The sequence below is a fragment of the Chelonoidis abingdonii genome, chromosome 1 (assembly GCF_003597395.2).
Source record: "Chelonoidis abingdonii isolate Lonesome George chromosome 1, CheloAbing_2.0, whole genome shotgun sequence".
In the NCBI taxonomy this organism is placed as follows: domain Eukaryota; kingdom Metazoa; phylum Chordata; order Testudines; family Testudinidae; genus Chelonoidis; species Chelonoidis abingdonii.
The window spans coordinates 150618692-150632357 of NC_133769.1; the positions used below are offsets into that span (position 1 = coordinate 150618692).

General features: G+C 43.7%; 1 protein-coding gene across 2 annotated transcripts in view; it reads right to left on the reverse strand.

The window, feature by feature from the left end:
- The window catches only part of LOC116822500 (transient receptor potential cation channel subfamily V member 6-like), a 49209-nt gene extending 47775 nt beyond the window's left edge, over positions 1-1434 (reverse strand). For both annotated transcript variants that reach the window (XM_075071132.1, XM_032776421.2), the window contains exon 1: positions 1413-1434. The gene's annotated coding sequence lies outside the window, so the exon portion shown is untranslated. The remainder of the gene's footprint in view (positions 1-1412) is intronic.
- Between the last annotated feature and the right edge of the window lie 12232 nt (positions 1435-13666).

The window sequence follows — 13666 nt, forward strand, 5'->3', positions numbered from 1 at the left end:
CATCCACTATAAGGTATGGATTCCTTTAGTCTAAATGGCTCTGACCCTTGCATTCCTTGTTCTCACAAAACTCCTGTTGACTTCAGTGGGAATTTTGAGTGCCCAAGGAATGTAGGATTGGATCTAATATATTTAACTTGTGACAAGTCAGAATGAGAGCTCTCTCTCTCTCTCTCTCTCTCTCACAAGGACCAAACATCTCCGTAGGAGTAGAAAAAAAATACAAGGGAGAAGAGATGCTTCAAATATTACTCCAAAGAGCAGGGGCAGCTCTAGGCACCAGCGCAGCAAGCGCGTGCCTGGGGCGGCAAGCCACGGGGAGTGGCCTGCCAGTCGCTGTGAAGGCACCAGTCAGGCAGCCTTTGGCGGCACACCTGCGGGAGTTCCGCTGGTCCCACAGCTTCGGCTGCAATTCAGTGGTGGGCACGCTGAAGGCGCGGGACCGGCAGATCACCCGTAGAAACGCTGCCGAAGGCCGCCTGACTGCCGTGCTTGGGAAGGCAAAAAACATAGAGCCGCCCCTGCCAAAATGGAAATGGTAAAGTGCACCTTATTCTCCTACAGTATCTGCAATGTGAAGAGCAGCTAATGGGTGTGATGGAGGATATTACAAGAGTGAGGGAGGATAATCTATCTAAGGAAGAAGCTATGTGTATCTACATGCTGCAAGAGCCCCTCAAGAAACTTAGATCTCTGTTAAACAGAGAACAGACAACGTGGCAGCTGATGGTATTAGCCAAACTTGCTCATGATGAGAGCATAGAGGAGATTCTAGTTTTGGTAAACTTACATTCTTTTGTGGTTGTACTTGGGTGTAACTTGAACTTTTCTCCCCAATCCATGCCACTCACCTGATGGACACATGAGGCTCTTTGCCTCAATAACAATACCTAGCATTTAGAACAGGTTTTACATCTTCAAAGCACTGAGCAGCCATTAACTAACCAATATTCACATCATCTCTGTGGGCTAGAAATATGGTCACACCCATTCTACACCTGCAGAAACTGGGGCAGGCAGAGTGAGGTCAAGTGATTTGCCCAAGGCCAGGCTGAGAGTAAGTAGCAGACCATGATTAGGGCTCTAGTCTTGGCTCCCAGTCCTGTGCTCCATCCGCTCCCTAAAGCCCTCCTTCTTTTACTTCCTCTTCCACTTTCTTTTGTTCCCCTCCTCTCTGAATCTCTCCTTCATGTTCATCCTGCTTGAAACAAGATTACAAGATCTCTTTTGTGATCCAAATCAGAAACAGATTCAATCTCACACCTCAGCGTTTCCTCTTAGATGGCCCCTACTGCACAAATCATCAGAGAGAGACAGCCATTCCAGAGCAAAAGAATAGTTCATACAGTCAGGGATATGCTGCCATCTTCAGACAAAGAGTGTAAGTGCAGTCAACAAGCTATTTACATTACCTCTTCAGATTTTGAATTACACTGCACGTCCTACCGTGTTAGAGGATAGTGTTACAACACAATAGTTCCTCAACCAAGCTATAGTAGCTTACATATGCGGACAGCACCAGGCCATATTATGCTTCTGTAAAGATAATATGTAAATGCATAAAAATACACATTGAAGTAAAACAAAACTAAGTAGCAGTGAAATACAGTACAGTGCCTAGGGATTCTAGGAAGAGCATGCTAATAACACTATCTCCACAGCTCTTACAAAATTTTATCTTGAGGGCTCTGAGAGTGGTGTATACACAAGGATCACTCATCCCACCAATCAGTAAAGTGCAGCTACCACCAAAGTGGAGCTTGGCAGCTGTTGAACTGTGCCAAGTACATAACAGTTTAGGTTAGGAACTGAAAATCTTGTATCCAATTGAAAATACAAGGGTAATTTGATGAACATAGACTACACCTAACTAACCCATATAGAAAAAAGTCCTACAGAATTTAAATGAGAATTGATAACCTTTCAATGGAATTTTTAATTGACCTATTTAATTTTATAGGGTGATTTAAAAATTCCATACAAATTATATAATTCCCTTTTTAATATTATAGGGTAAAACATCCTTATCAAATTATATAGGACTTTTCCTTAAAGGGAATTGTGATGTGGCCAGGACACTAAAACCAAAAAGTGTCATTTGTCAAGGGCTCTTTAATGGCCCATGTCTTTGTTGATATCTTGAGCAGCACAGTGTGCCCCTAATATCATGCTGGGTCAATGGGCTCCATACTCAGTCAGCGGGAAGAGCATTCCCTCCACTAGCTCACGCAGCATTCTGGATGTTCCTTGTAGGTATCCCATCCAAGTGGCACATAGACTAAAATCTATGTAGCTGGTGAAATCTGATGAAATCACAAGACCCCAAAGTACACCTCCACCCCAATATAACACTGTCCTCAGGAGCCAAAAAAATCTCACCGCGTTATTGGTGAAACTGCATTATATTGAACTTGCTTTGATCTGCCGGAGCATGCAGCCCCCCCCCCGGAACACTGTTTTACTGTGTTATATCTGAATTTGTGTTATATCGGGTCGCGTTATATTGGGGTAGAGGTGTAGTCTCATAGACTTTAAGGTCAGAAGGGACCATCGTGATCATCCAGTCTGACCATAGAACCTCAACCACCCACTCTTGAAAAAGACCTCTAACCTCTGGCTGAGTTACTGAAGTCCTCAAGTCATGATTTATAGACTTCAAGTTACAGAGAATCCACCATTTACACTAGTTTAAACCTGCAAGTGACCCATTCCCTATGCTGCAGAGGAAGACGAAAACCCCCTACTCCAGCCACAGTTAAGCCAGTTGTCTTAAATATGTTGGAGTTAAAAAAAATTTCCACTTTGTAGCAAAAACTTTGAACTATCACCCCCGCTGCAAAGTTAGGAACATGAAAAAAGGGTAAAAGTATTGCAAAAAAAAAAAAACCCAACAAAATAAAACAAAACAAAGCCAAAACCCATTTCTCCCAGGTTTGACATTCATTGCAGTCACATTTAAGAGTCTGTGCTTTCCCATTCGAATAGGAGATTGTTTTTATCTGTGGGGGTTTAATTTCAGAGATCAGCTCTTTGCGAAATTCACAGGTTGCAAAGGTGTTTATTTCCCTGACGCTGATAAAAGTAAGAGCATTTCAAACTCATTTTCTTAGCAATTATATACACTAATCTCTGAATTATCTCCTAAATTAGCTGGGGCCAGGGCCATCGCTACCCATATGCAAAGTACAGAGCCGCATAGGGCACCAGGAAATTTTGGGCACCAAATTTCCTGGTGTCCAGCGCAGCTGCATGCTGCTCTAGCCCCTGCTCTGGCTCTTCCCCAGGGCCCCTACTCCACCCCAACCCTGCCTCTTCCCTCTCCTGCCCCACCCCAGCCTGCCCCCACTCCCCTGAGGACTTCAGAAGTGGTCAGGCCCATACTCACCTGTAAGTAGAGTGACCCGGCCCCAGCCTGCTCTACTCCCCTTGCTCCCAGCTGCACCACTGGCCAGTGCTGGGGGGCAGTTCCAAGCCTGGGAGCCAGGGTTGCAAAGCAGGCTGGGGCTGGGTCACTCCACTTCCTGCAGTGGCCAGCCCCCATCCCCCATCCCCCACAGAGGCGTGGACCCAGCTCCCCTCTTCTCCCTGTGGAGACCTGGGGCGGGGTCCCACACAGCACCCCTGTGGAGGCCTGAGGCCAGCTCCCCGCACTCCACCCCATGGAGGGCTGGCCCCCCCCCCCAGGGGGGCTGCGTAGGGCACCAAAATAGCTAGGGACGGCCCTGGCTGGGGTGACCTCCATTACTTAAATTATTTAAAACTAGACTAGATGAAGTGCTGGAAAATAGACTGTAGGGAAAAATCTTTCATTGGCTGGGAGCTTGGAGGTATAAGGTTTGAGATAAGAGATTACCTAATAGGTTGTTTCCTCCCTTCAAAGCTATGACTCAAGAAATTCTTCAGCCACTTAGCCCCCTGCAGCCTCCAGTAAACCTGAGATTATCATATTGCTGTGGTCCAAATTATTTTTATTCACTGTATTTCAGTACTTTAGTTTCTTTTGTAGTTTGGGGATGGTGTAGACGGTAGTGCTGGTGAGTGATGCAGTAGAGGGCACCCATCTAATAGAGTCAGCGCTGAAGTTAATAACATAGCATAGTACAAGGGAGTACTATGTTGGAAGGTGACTTGGTAGGGGGGCTTACTTCTTTCTGATTCAGTACTGATCTCAATGTTCCACCATAGTGGTAGGGAGCACTGCACAGTCTAGCATTCCACAATGCTAGTTCAGGCTGACTCAGAGTGTACAGGCACCCACTACAGAATCATCAACACACCTTCCTACTGCATTGAGGTTATTTCTGCGTCTCCAGTCCTAATCTGACTTTACTTAGCTATGAGACCCGATGATATCACAGCTCAGGGGTGGCATGATTGCAATATGGTGTAACAATGCATACCAGTACACATTCCTCTCAACCCTTCTCTTTGTGGCACCAAGAAGTGAGTTACTGCCCTCTAGTGGTATGATGAGAGTATCAGGACAAGGTTTTACCATGTTTCTCTGTTTTTAATAAACTTCAAAGTGTGATTAAGATCTGAAAAATAGCAGCTGTGTAAAAATGGCACTTTGTTACTCAACACATCGGCTGAATCATACCTGTCCCTACTTCACTGACTTAAACACATTTTTTCTCCTATTAGAACCATTGAGCCACCAAAACTCAAGAGCTTGAATTAGGGTTGCCAATTTTATCCTGAAGGCTTCCTCATATGACATAATCTTTAATTAAAAATTAATCTTTAATTCCTGGAGACCCCAGGACAATATTGGAGGGTTAGCAACCTCTAGATGGAGTCTATTCTTCATGCACCATCTTAATCCTAAATTTCTGCTGGAACTCAGTGAATTATTCACTGCAAAAAAATAACAACGGTATCCAACAAATTTGGCCCTTGTTTCTGTTCATGAATTATTTGAGAACCTACCAAAATGTCTATGAATCTCTTCAGCATTTGCAAATATTTACTGAATAGTTTATACAAACAAATATCAGTTTATGGGATGTTCACAAACTAGCAATTTCATTGATGTCTTTAGTTCTTTGCTGTTTGCGGGTCCAGTTGGTGGTATGTTACATCTACTGTTCCTAGTCCTTAAGTGAACAATTGAAACTTTTAAAACAGAAGAATAATGATTGCTGAGAAAGAGAAGCAATTAACTTTCTTGTCTGAATTTGTGGATGAATGACTATTTGCATTAAAATTCAAGAACATTTTGGGTTTTATGAACTTCTTCACAAATAAGTTGGCAACCATCTAAATCCTTGTAAATAATGAGTAGTATCTCCTGAAATACCAGCAAAAAAACTGCCACACTTATAGCTTTTTTGTAATAATACCTGTCCTCTGAATTTTGATGATGAAACATTTATTATTGTTGGAAGATGGGACACACAGGAGTGCTGAAGGCTGCTCTTTATTTCCTGGTTAACAAAAGGTTTTAAGGTATAACCCTTGTCACATGGCAGGAGTGAATATCCACTTATTCCAGTGGCTTCTTTTACAGCCATGACCAATGATTTCAGAAGAAGAAAGTGTCCAGCTAGACACCAAGACAATCACTGCCCTGGACACCTTACAGTATAAGAGGCAAACCTTTCCTGATCTGTCCTATCTAGGACGTAATTCTCATGTGACCTTCTACCCAATACCAGAAACTGTTGCCAATCCTCCTAAATTCCAGCTTCACCCATGATTCACTCAGAAACCCTCCTAACTTCACCAAGACCCAACAACACCATGTGATCCATCTATTTTCTAATCTGATGCCTCTTGGGGATGGATGGGGATTCGGCCTAGAGCAGAAGTTTGTGGGAAAGGCTTGGTGGTGAGAGTGAGGGAAGTAGCAGAGAGAACACAGGATTGAATTGGAGGCCATCTGAGTTGATGGGAGAGATGAAAGAATCATATAAAGGTGGGGCTGAAAGAGATCTCAAGAGGTCATCTAGTTCATCCCCCCCATGCTGAGGCAGGATCAAGTATACCTAGAGGGAAAGGAAACTGGGAATATATGCTTGATTAGAAGTTATTCTTGCGTATGTGACCGTCATGTCTGTTGTTGGGAAGGAGTCAATCCCCACTCCCCAAACCTATGGGATACAGTTTTAGGAACTTGGGATTCATCTTCCTGTAGTGCATTGAACATCCCATGTGCTTGATTCCCTAATGAGAGCAAGAGGGTTACTAACTGACATTGTGGGCCCTCATTACTTCCCAGCTTCTTCTAGTTTCAAGGTCCTGGGATACAGGGCAGGTCTCCTGGGCTGCCCCAAACATACTGTAAATCAATGTTTGATAGCCTGTTCAGTGTGACCTTCATCCAGACCCTGCGTCTAGAGCGTTTTTCCATCTGAGCATCCTCCATCCACCCAAGGGCATTTTTCCACACTACATTCTTTGGAGTCACTGAGTTTACCCAGAGACATGCTTAGCAAATACACTCTCCTCACTCACATCCTCCTATCTGTGAAATTAATCATGAGGCTAGAGTCGATAGCTCCAGAGGCAAGAGTAATTCTAACAACAACTTTCCCTCTTTAAATTTCTATTTACTGTGATCGATTGGTCAATTATAAAAATTAACCCCTGGTCAGTGCTCATTTAGTATGCATCTGATCTGCTATCCCAATTCCCACCGTTAACAGATCAGATTATTGGCTCATCCAGTCAGCATTTTCTTCCTGTCATAACAGAGCTCTGTAATGTCATTTTCTCTTTTTTTACTCCAAATTATACAATAGGCTATCTAATCTCTTTTCATATGGAAACCTTCCTTCCTCCTATGGCTATAACCTTTCCAATTTTGCTGCTTTTTTCTGAAACTTTTAAATCTATGTCCTTTTTGAGAAGATGTGACCAAAACGGAATATAATATTTGAGGTATGATTATGAACTGATTTATGCTACTTACTGGCATTATATAGACGTTAGTTATTTATGTGGAAAAGAAAGTGTGGCAATCTTTTCTTTCCCTATCTCTCTTTTTTTTACAGAGAGAACTGTATTTTGACCACATAGAATTCCAAAATGACTGAAGAGATTTTCCTCAAGCTATCTACATAATAGAAATTTTTAGCCCAAATGGATCTTTCTCGCATTGTCCCGTTAGTTGGGGTCAGCTGCTCTTATCTTTGTCTCCAAGAGTTCTTGTCAAGAGCATCTTCCCAACTGACACCAACCTTCTTCATGTTCTCCTTCTGTGTCTTGAACCACTATTTTCTGGGTCTGCCTCGTGGTCTTTGTTCTGTGACTCCTAGATCTTGTACTCTTAAAAATAGCAATAATGATCATAATAAATAAATAAATACATTTGGGGTCCATTCAAAAGCATTTTGTAGTTCAGATTTGACCCTCAGTCTGCCTATTGACTACCCCGGCATAGCCTATCAGCTCTCGACTTACCCAGCCTCCACCTGAGTATTCTCATTTTGACAGTGTGAAGTAGTTGTACTTTTCATCATTGGCCAGCATTCTGATACATACATCATGGATGGCCTAATCATGGTTGTATACATTTTGTTCTTCAGTTTATTTGTTATATTCTTATTGCAGAGAATTCCTGTCAGTTCCCTTTTCCTGCAACTCCTAACATTCCCATCCACCTTCGGCTTAATGATGAGCTGAAGTATTTAAATTGTTGCATAGACTTTATACCATCTACCTTTACTGGCTTCTCATTGTCCCTCTTAACAAAGCACTTCATGTTTTCCATCTTGTTGGTTGATTCGTAAATCATTTTCTTTTAATGCCACCCTTCGTCATTCTAGATCCCTTTCCAGTTCGTATTAATCTTCACAGCACAACATGTCATTGATGAAAAGCATGCTACATGGAGCCTCTCCCCTAATACCCCGAATCAAGGTGTCCATTACAACAACAAATAGAAGGTACTTAAGACTAATCCTTGATGACCTACCCTCACAATGAATGGTTCACAGTAGCCACAGCTTCTTCTCACAAGTGTTCTGCTACCCTTGTACTTGTCCATGATAGTCTGAACATATATCCTTGCAGACTGTGCAACTGCAGGCACCACCATATCAGTTCTCTAGGAACTCTGTCATAAGCCCTCTCTAAACGCACAAACAATAAATGCAATTCCTTGCAATCTTCCTGTACTTCTGTGATATTCGGGTTTCAGATACTACATCCATCCATTGTTGACCTTCCAGGCATAAACCCAAACTGGTTGTCACCTACTTGGTGCTCCACTTCCTTACAAAGTCTTTTCTCAATAATTCTAATAATTTCATCACATGAACCATGAATTTGGTGGATTGGTAATTATATTCCTGGATATCTCCTTTGCACTTGAAGATAGAGACTAGCATGCTCTTCCTCCAAGAGGAAACCCAAATGGATAATTTCATAAAAAGTTATGAGCAAATAAAAATATGGGGAAACCATTTTCCAGTGTTAACTATGGCTTACACTACCAATCAAATATTATAATTATTTCTATTATTATCTGTTTGCTAATCTTAACCCTTCTATGTAGGCAATTTCTGTAACACTTCTACTAAATTTGTAAAGCCTTTTAAGATCCATTGGTATGAAGACCATTATATAAAATAAAGGTTTTCTATTATAATAGCATGTTTAGATGGTATATACTTGACAACCCTTAAAAGCTATAAATAAAGGTTCTAGTGGAAAAATACCAGGGACACACTTTTTAACTACAGTGAATATGGACAGTTTGAGGGTCAGTTGTCATATAACATGATAAGAAGTTCTCAGGGCAATAGTGTAATGTTACTACATGAAGTGAATTTGACCTTAGTCACCTCTGAGATCCAACTCAGCCTTAACGTCTATAATTCTGTGATCTCTAGAATGAAGGACCAACCCCACAACCAGAAAAAAACAACCCACCTCCACCCCCAAAAACAAAACAAAACCCTATGCTGTTTGTTTCCTGGGGCAAAACTATGAGGCAAACACAAACAAACTCATCCTGGATCTGAGCACATGTATCACAGTAATGAGCATAGTACAAATTCCAAGACAGATAGATTAGATTAGATATTTGGAGGTCACACTGTCAAAAACACTGTGGGAAGAATGCATATTCCAGAATGATGCTCTACCGTACTGCTGTGAGAACAGCAAAGATAGGGCATGGTACCGGAGAATACTTGGGCCAAACATAGAAAGATACTTTAAAAGCTCAGCATATGGTACACACTTTATATTAAGTTTGCCGTGTAACAGGGAAATATTAACTGTTGGCTATTATTTTATGATTATTGTACAGGAAATATCTCTGAGAGGAGATGAGAGAGCTCCAGGCATGACAGAGAAGGAGATACAGATAGGGACACACACATGTAGAGAAACTCACCCACTATATGTCCCAGCAGTACCAGTATTTGGGAAGGTCAGTTCTTTATTGTTGTAGCAATCATTTGCCCTGTCTGCCTTTTCAAACGATGTTGAAAATTCATCTTTTTCTCCAAATATCTTCATCTACACAATTAAAATGATTATTATCTTTCCCATACACAAATAGCAAAACATTCCCATTCAGTCTGGCTGACTTTTGTTTCCTGGTAAGGAATAAGAAACACAACTAAATAAAGTAAGAACAAATATAAGCTGTCTATGGGAGAGCACAGCATCAAACTCTCTGTACCAGCCATTTTGAAATGACTCAGAATCGTGAGTATTTTACCAACTTCAATGGAGCCAGGATTTCACCATTTAAATTTAAAGGTACAACACCTGGAAACAATAATTTTTTCATCATCCCAACATTTACATAGCTACATAGGCTACATGAGTATGGCAGATATGGGAAATACAGAGATAGAAACAGGGAGAGAGACTGGGAAATAGGATTTTCTCCAAGTAGAAGGAAACTGGAGTGATTTCAATTTTGTTACTAATTCAGAAGTTAAAGTTGTCTGGGTTAAATTATAATATTCAGTGGCTATTTGGAGAATGTGATTAGAATAATGAGAATTAAATAAGAATAATTTCTCTGATAATCAGGATTTAGATTTTAAACACAGAGTTATTTGTTTACTTAGCTCTTTTCAACCTTGGAGATTCTATCTTGTTGGAAAGGGATATCTAAATGTCAGTGATGGAGCTCACTAATATAGAGGCAGTTTATGGTAGCAGCCAAGATAGCAAGTGAACCCTTGAACCTCCAGTTTCACAGACACCAGGTTCCCTTGGCACCCAGAGCCTAACATTCTACTACCCTCATTCATTCTACCCTAATTGCAGCCTGGAAGAAGATTGCAACAGTGATTCTCATATTTTAGCAAATGCAAAGTTAAATCATGTGCTCTACTTCGGAATAGGCTGAAGGAAAATGAATCCAGCAGAACTGCCCATTCATAAAGAAAACATGTCAGAAAAATGTCAGTAATTCTGTGCCCGGGGAGGAATGAACGCAGTGGCCTGCCAGAGCACTTAGTGACTCCATGCAGCAGCTATATGCCAGCCTCCTACCATTGCTTTCTGTAAGCACATGCACTGAGACATGGCACCCCAGTCCCAAAGGAGCCCAAGTAAACAGCCTGCACTCCCTGTCCAGTGACCCCCATATCAATAATAGTAATTATTACTGTTAGCAATAAGAGTACCTAGCTCTTACGTGGTGCTTTTATCTGTATATCTCAGAGCACTTTACAAAGGAGGAGAAGCAGTATTATGCCCACATCTCACAGAGGGTGAACGCAAGGTATATAGGATAGCAGTGATAGACACAGATTCCACAACAAGTCAGGTAGGTATAGACCCCTGGCCTTACCACCCATGTCACACCCCCCCCACCTCCCATTGCAAGAGGCACCAAATCAAGACCTTGCATGCCTATTGCATCTCACAGGGAGACTGAATACTCAAATGGAAAAGAGGTCTAGAAGTGAAAAGACATCATTAGTGGAATACGTCTGCTGGGTCTCACTGTGGAGATGGTTTTATTTCAGTGCTGCATGTGAGAGATCCTTATATAGCTTGTATATCGATTTGCAAAGTATTTTGGGAAGGCAGAAATGCAAGGCATTATCTAACAGGGGCAGCTCCAGGACCCAGCACGCCAAGCTCGTGCTTGGGGCAGCATGCCGCAGGGGGCGCTCTGCCAGTCGCCGGGAGTGCGGCAGGTGGCTCTGGTGGACCTCCTGCAGGCGTGCCTGCGGAGGGTCCGCTGGTCCCGTGGCTTCGGTGGAGCCTCCGCAGGCAAGCCTGCGGGAGGTCCACCGGAGCCGCGGGACCGGCGACCGGCAGAGTGCCCCCCGTGGCGTGCTGCCGTGCTTGGGGCTGCAAAATGGCTAGAGCCACCCTTGTTATCTAGACCCTCGCTCTTAGTCTATAAATGTGTCACTTTAGGGCAAGAGTGCAACAGTGTTTGGATGGGTCCCCAAATACAGTTCTGAGTGCCCCAGTGTCAGGAGTATGGCCAAATGAGCTAGCAAGGCTGCTTGACACACCACCCTGCGTGACTGGCTGAGCAAGCCAGAACGCTAGTTCTTAGGCCCAGCAGCAGCAGGAGCTTGCTGGTTGCTCAATGCCCATGTCTTCTGGTGTTCATCTTGCTTCTAGCCCTGCTCCTGCCTAGATCATGGCCTGCATACAATCTTGCTCCAGCCTAGACCCTTCCTTGCACCCAGCCTTGTTCCAGTCCTGTCCCAACCTGCTCCTGCCTCCTCAGATTAAGGTACTTCAGTTCTGACCCTCGGCTCTGATCCCTGGCTCTAACTCTGCCTTGTTCCTGGGCTCCTGCATTCAAAGTCAGACTCTGGTTCTGGCCGTCACTCTGCCCACTAGGTCTGACTCCTGTTCCATCCACGAGGCCAAACTGCCTATGACTCAGTCTCCTGACACCCTCCCTACCCTACATAACCTGGAAGTTTACATGCTCATCATATACCCCAGCCTCCCCAATCCCTAATGGATCTTGATGTTGCCAGTTCTCATGATTTCATCTTAAATCTTGATATATTTGGTGTTTTCTGAAAGCAACAGCTCCTGGAACCATTTAAGCACATCAGAATCTCTATGAGGAGTAGCACTACTGGTAATGTCATAAACCTGTGCTACGGGCACGCTCCTTCCTCCATCTCACTCCCCGCCTCCTCCTGCTCCCTCCACCCCTGGCATGCCCTCTACCTGGGCTTGTGCAGTATCCTTCAGAGAACTACGTGGGGTGCTATACGCTGTACCTGTGCTGAGGGAATTCTCTCTTTCTCCCTACCAGCTACGGAGTGTTACTGGTCTTTTAACATTGGTACAGGGGACAGGCTGTGCTGGGCTGAGCTGGGGGAGAAGAATCCTTCCCTGGTCCTGGGCCTGAGCCACTCCATCAAGCTGCCTCATGTTCAATGGAAAGAAGATACATGTTAGAGGAGATTTGAAAAGGGATGGCAAGCTAATGAGGTGGAAAAATAGTGGAAGCCTCTTCTGTAGAGGCTTCCACTTTGAGAATAACAATGAAGTATCAAGGAGACAGAGGAGAGATTGTTGCCAGACAAACAAAGGGAGCAAGGGAAGAGAGTAGAGAGAACCAAGAGAGGTTGCCCAGTCTTGTGATTTTAGCATGCATTTCACACTATTTGATGTTGTTCTTCAAGCTCCAGATCCTGGAGTCAAGAGATTACACCAAAGTCTTTGCTTTCTTTTATTTTAAAAAATAAGTTGCTAACCAGAGGAAAAACCTGAAAATCTGAATCAAGCGTACTCAGAAACCAGAACCTTGGAACTCTGGAACTTGACTTTCAATGAAATTAAGGTTCCTAAGTCCCTAAGTCACTTTTAAAAATGGGACTTAGGCTGCTGTATCACTTAGGTGCTTTTGAAAATGTTACTGCTAGTCTTCTGATCCTCAGAGCATGCTGCAAGTCACATCTATTCATGTGGACTGCTGGGGAGGGGGGCCTTTGTGAGAAATCAGCTGTGTGGGGAGAGGGGAGTTTAGTGTTCTGTGGGAGATCTAGTTTGGATGGTAATTTATGGCAGGTTTTTATTATGTTTTTAAAACTGTGTAATGCTAAATAAGGCAAGAGGAGAAGGTGGAAGCCTGGATGAGCAAGGCAGAGGGCAAGGTAAGGAAGTGGCATTCATGCACAATGCTGAAGAGGAAAACAAGGTTACTCACCTTTGTAACTGTTGTTCTTCAAGATGTGTTGCTCATATCCATTCCAGTTAGGTGTGTGTGCGCCACGTGCACAGCCGTCGGAGAAACTTTTACCCTAGCAACACTCAGCGGGTCGGCTGGGCGCCCCCTGGAGTGGCACCACCATGGCGCCGTATAAATACCCCAGCCGACCCGGCCACCCTTCAGTTCCTTCTTGCCGGCTACTCCAACAGTGGGGAAGGAGGGTGGGTGTGGAATGGATATGAGCAACACATCTCGAAGAACAATAGTTACAAAGGTGAGTAACCTTGTTTTCTTCTTCGAGTGATTGCTCATATACATTCCAGTTAGGTGATTCCCAAGCCTTACCTAGGCGGAGGGGTCAGAGTGAGACGTGGCAGCCTGGAGTACTGCCACTCCAAAGGCTGCGTCGTCTCGAGACTGTTGTACCAACGCATAGTGAGAGGCGAAAGTATGGACCGATGACCAGGTCGCAGCATGGCAAATCTCTTGGATGGGCACGTGCGCCAGGAAGGCCGCTGAGGAAGCTTGCGCCCTGGTGGAATGCGCTGTAAGGCG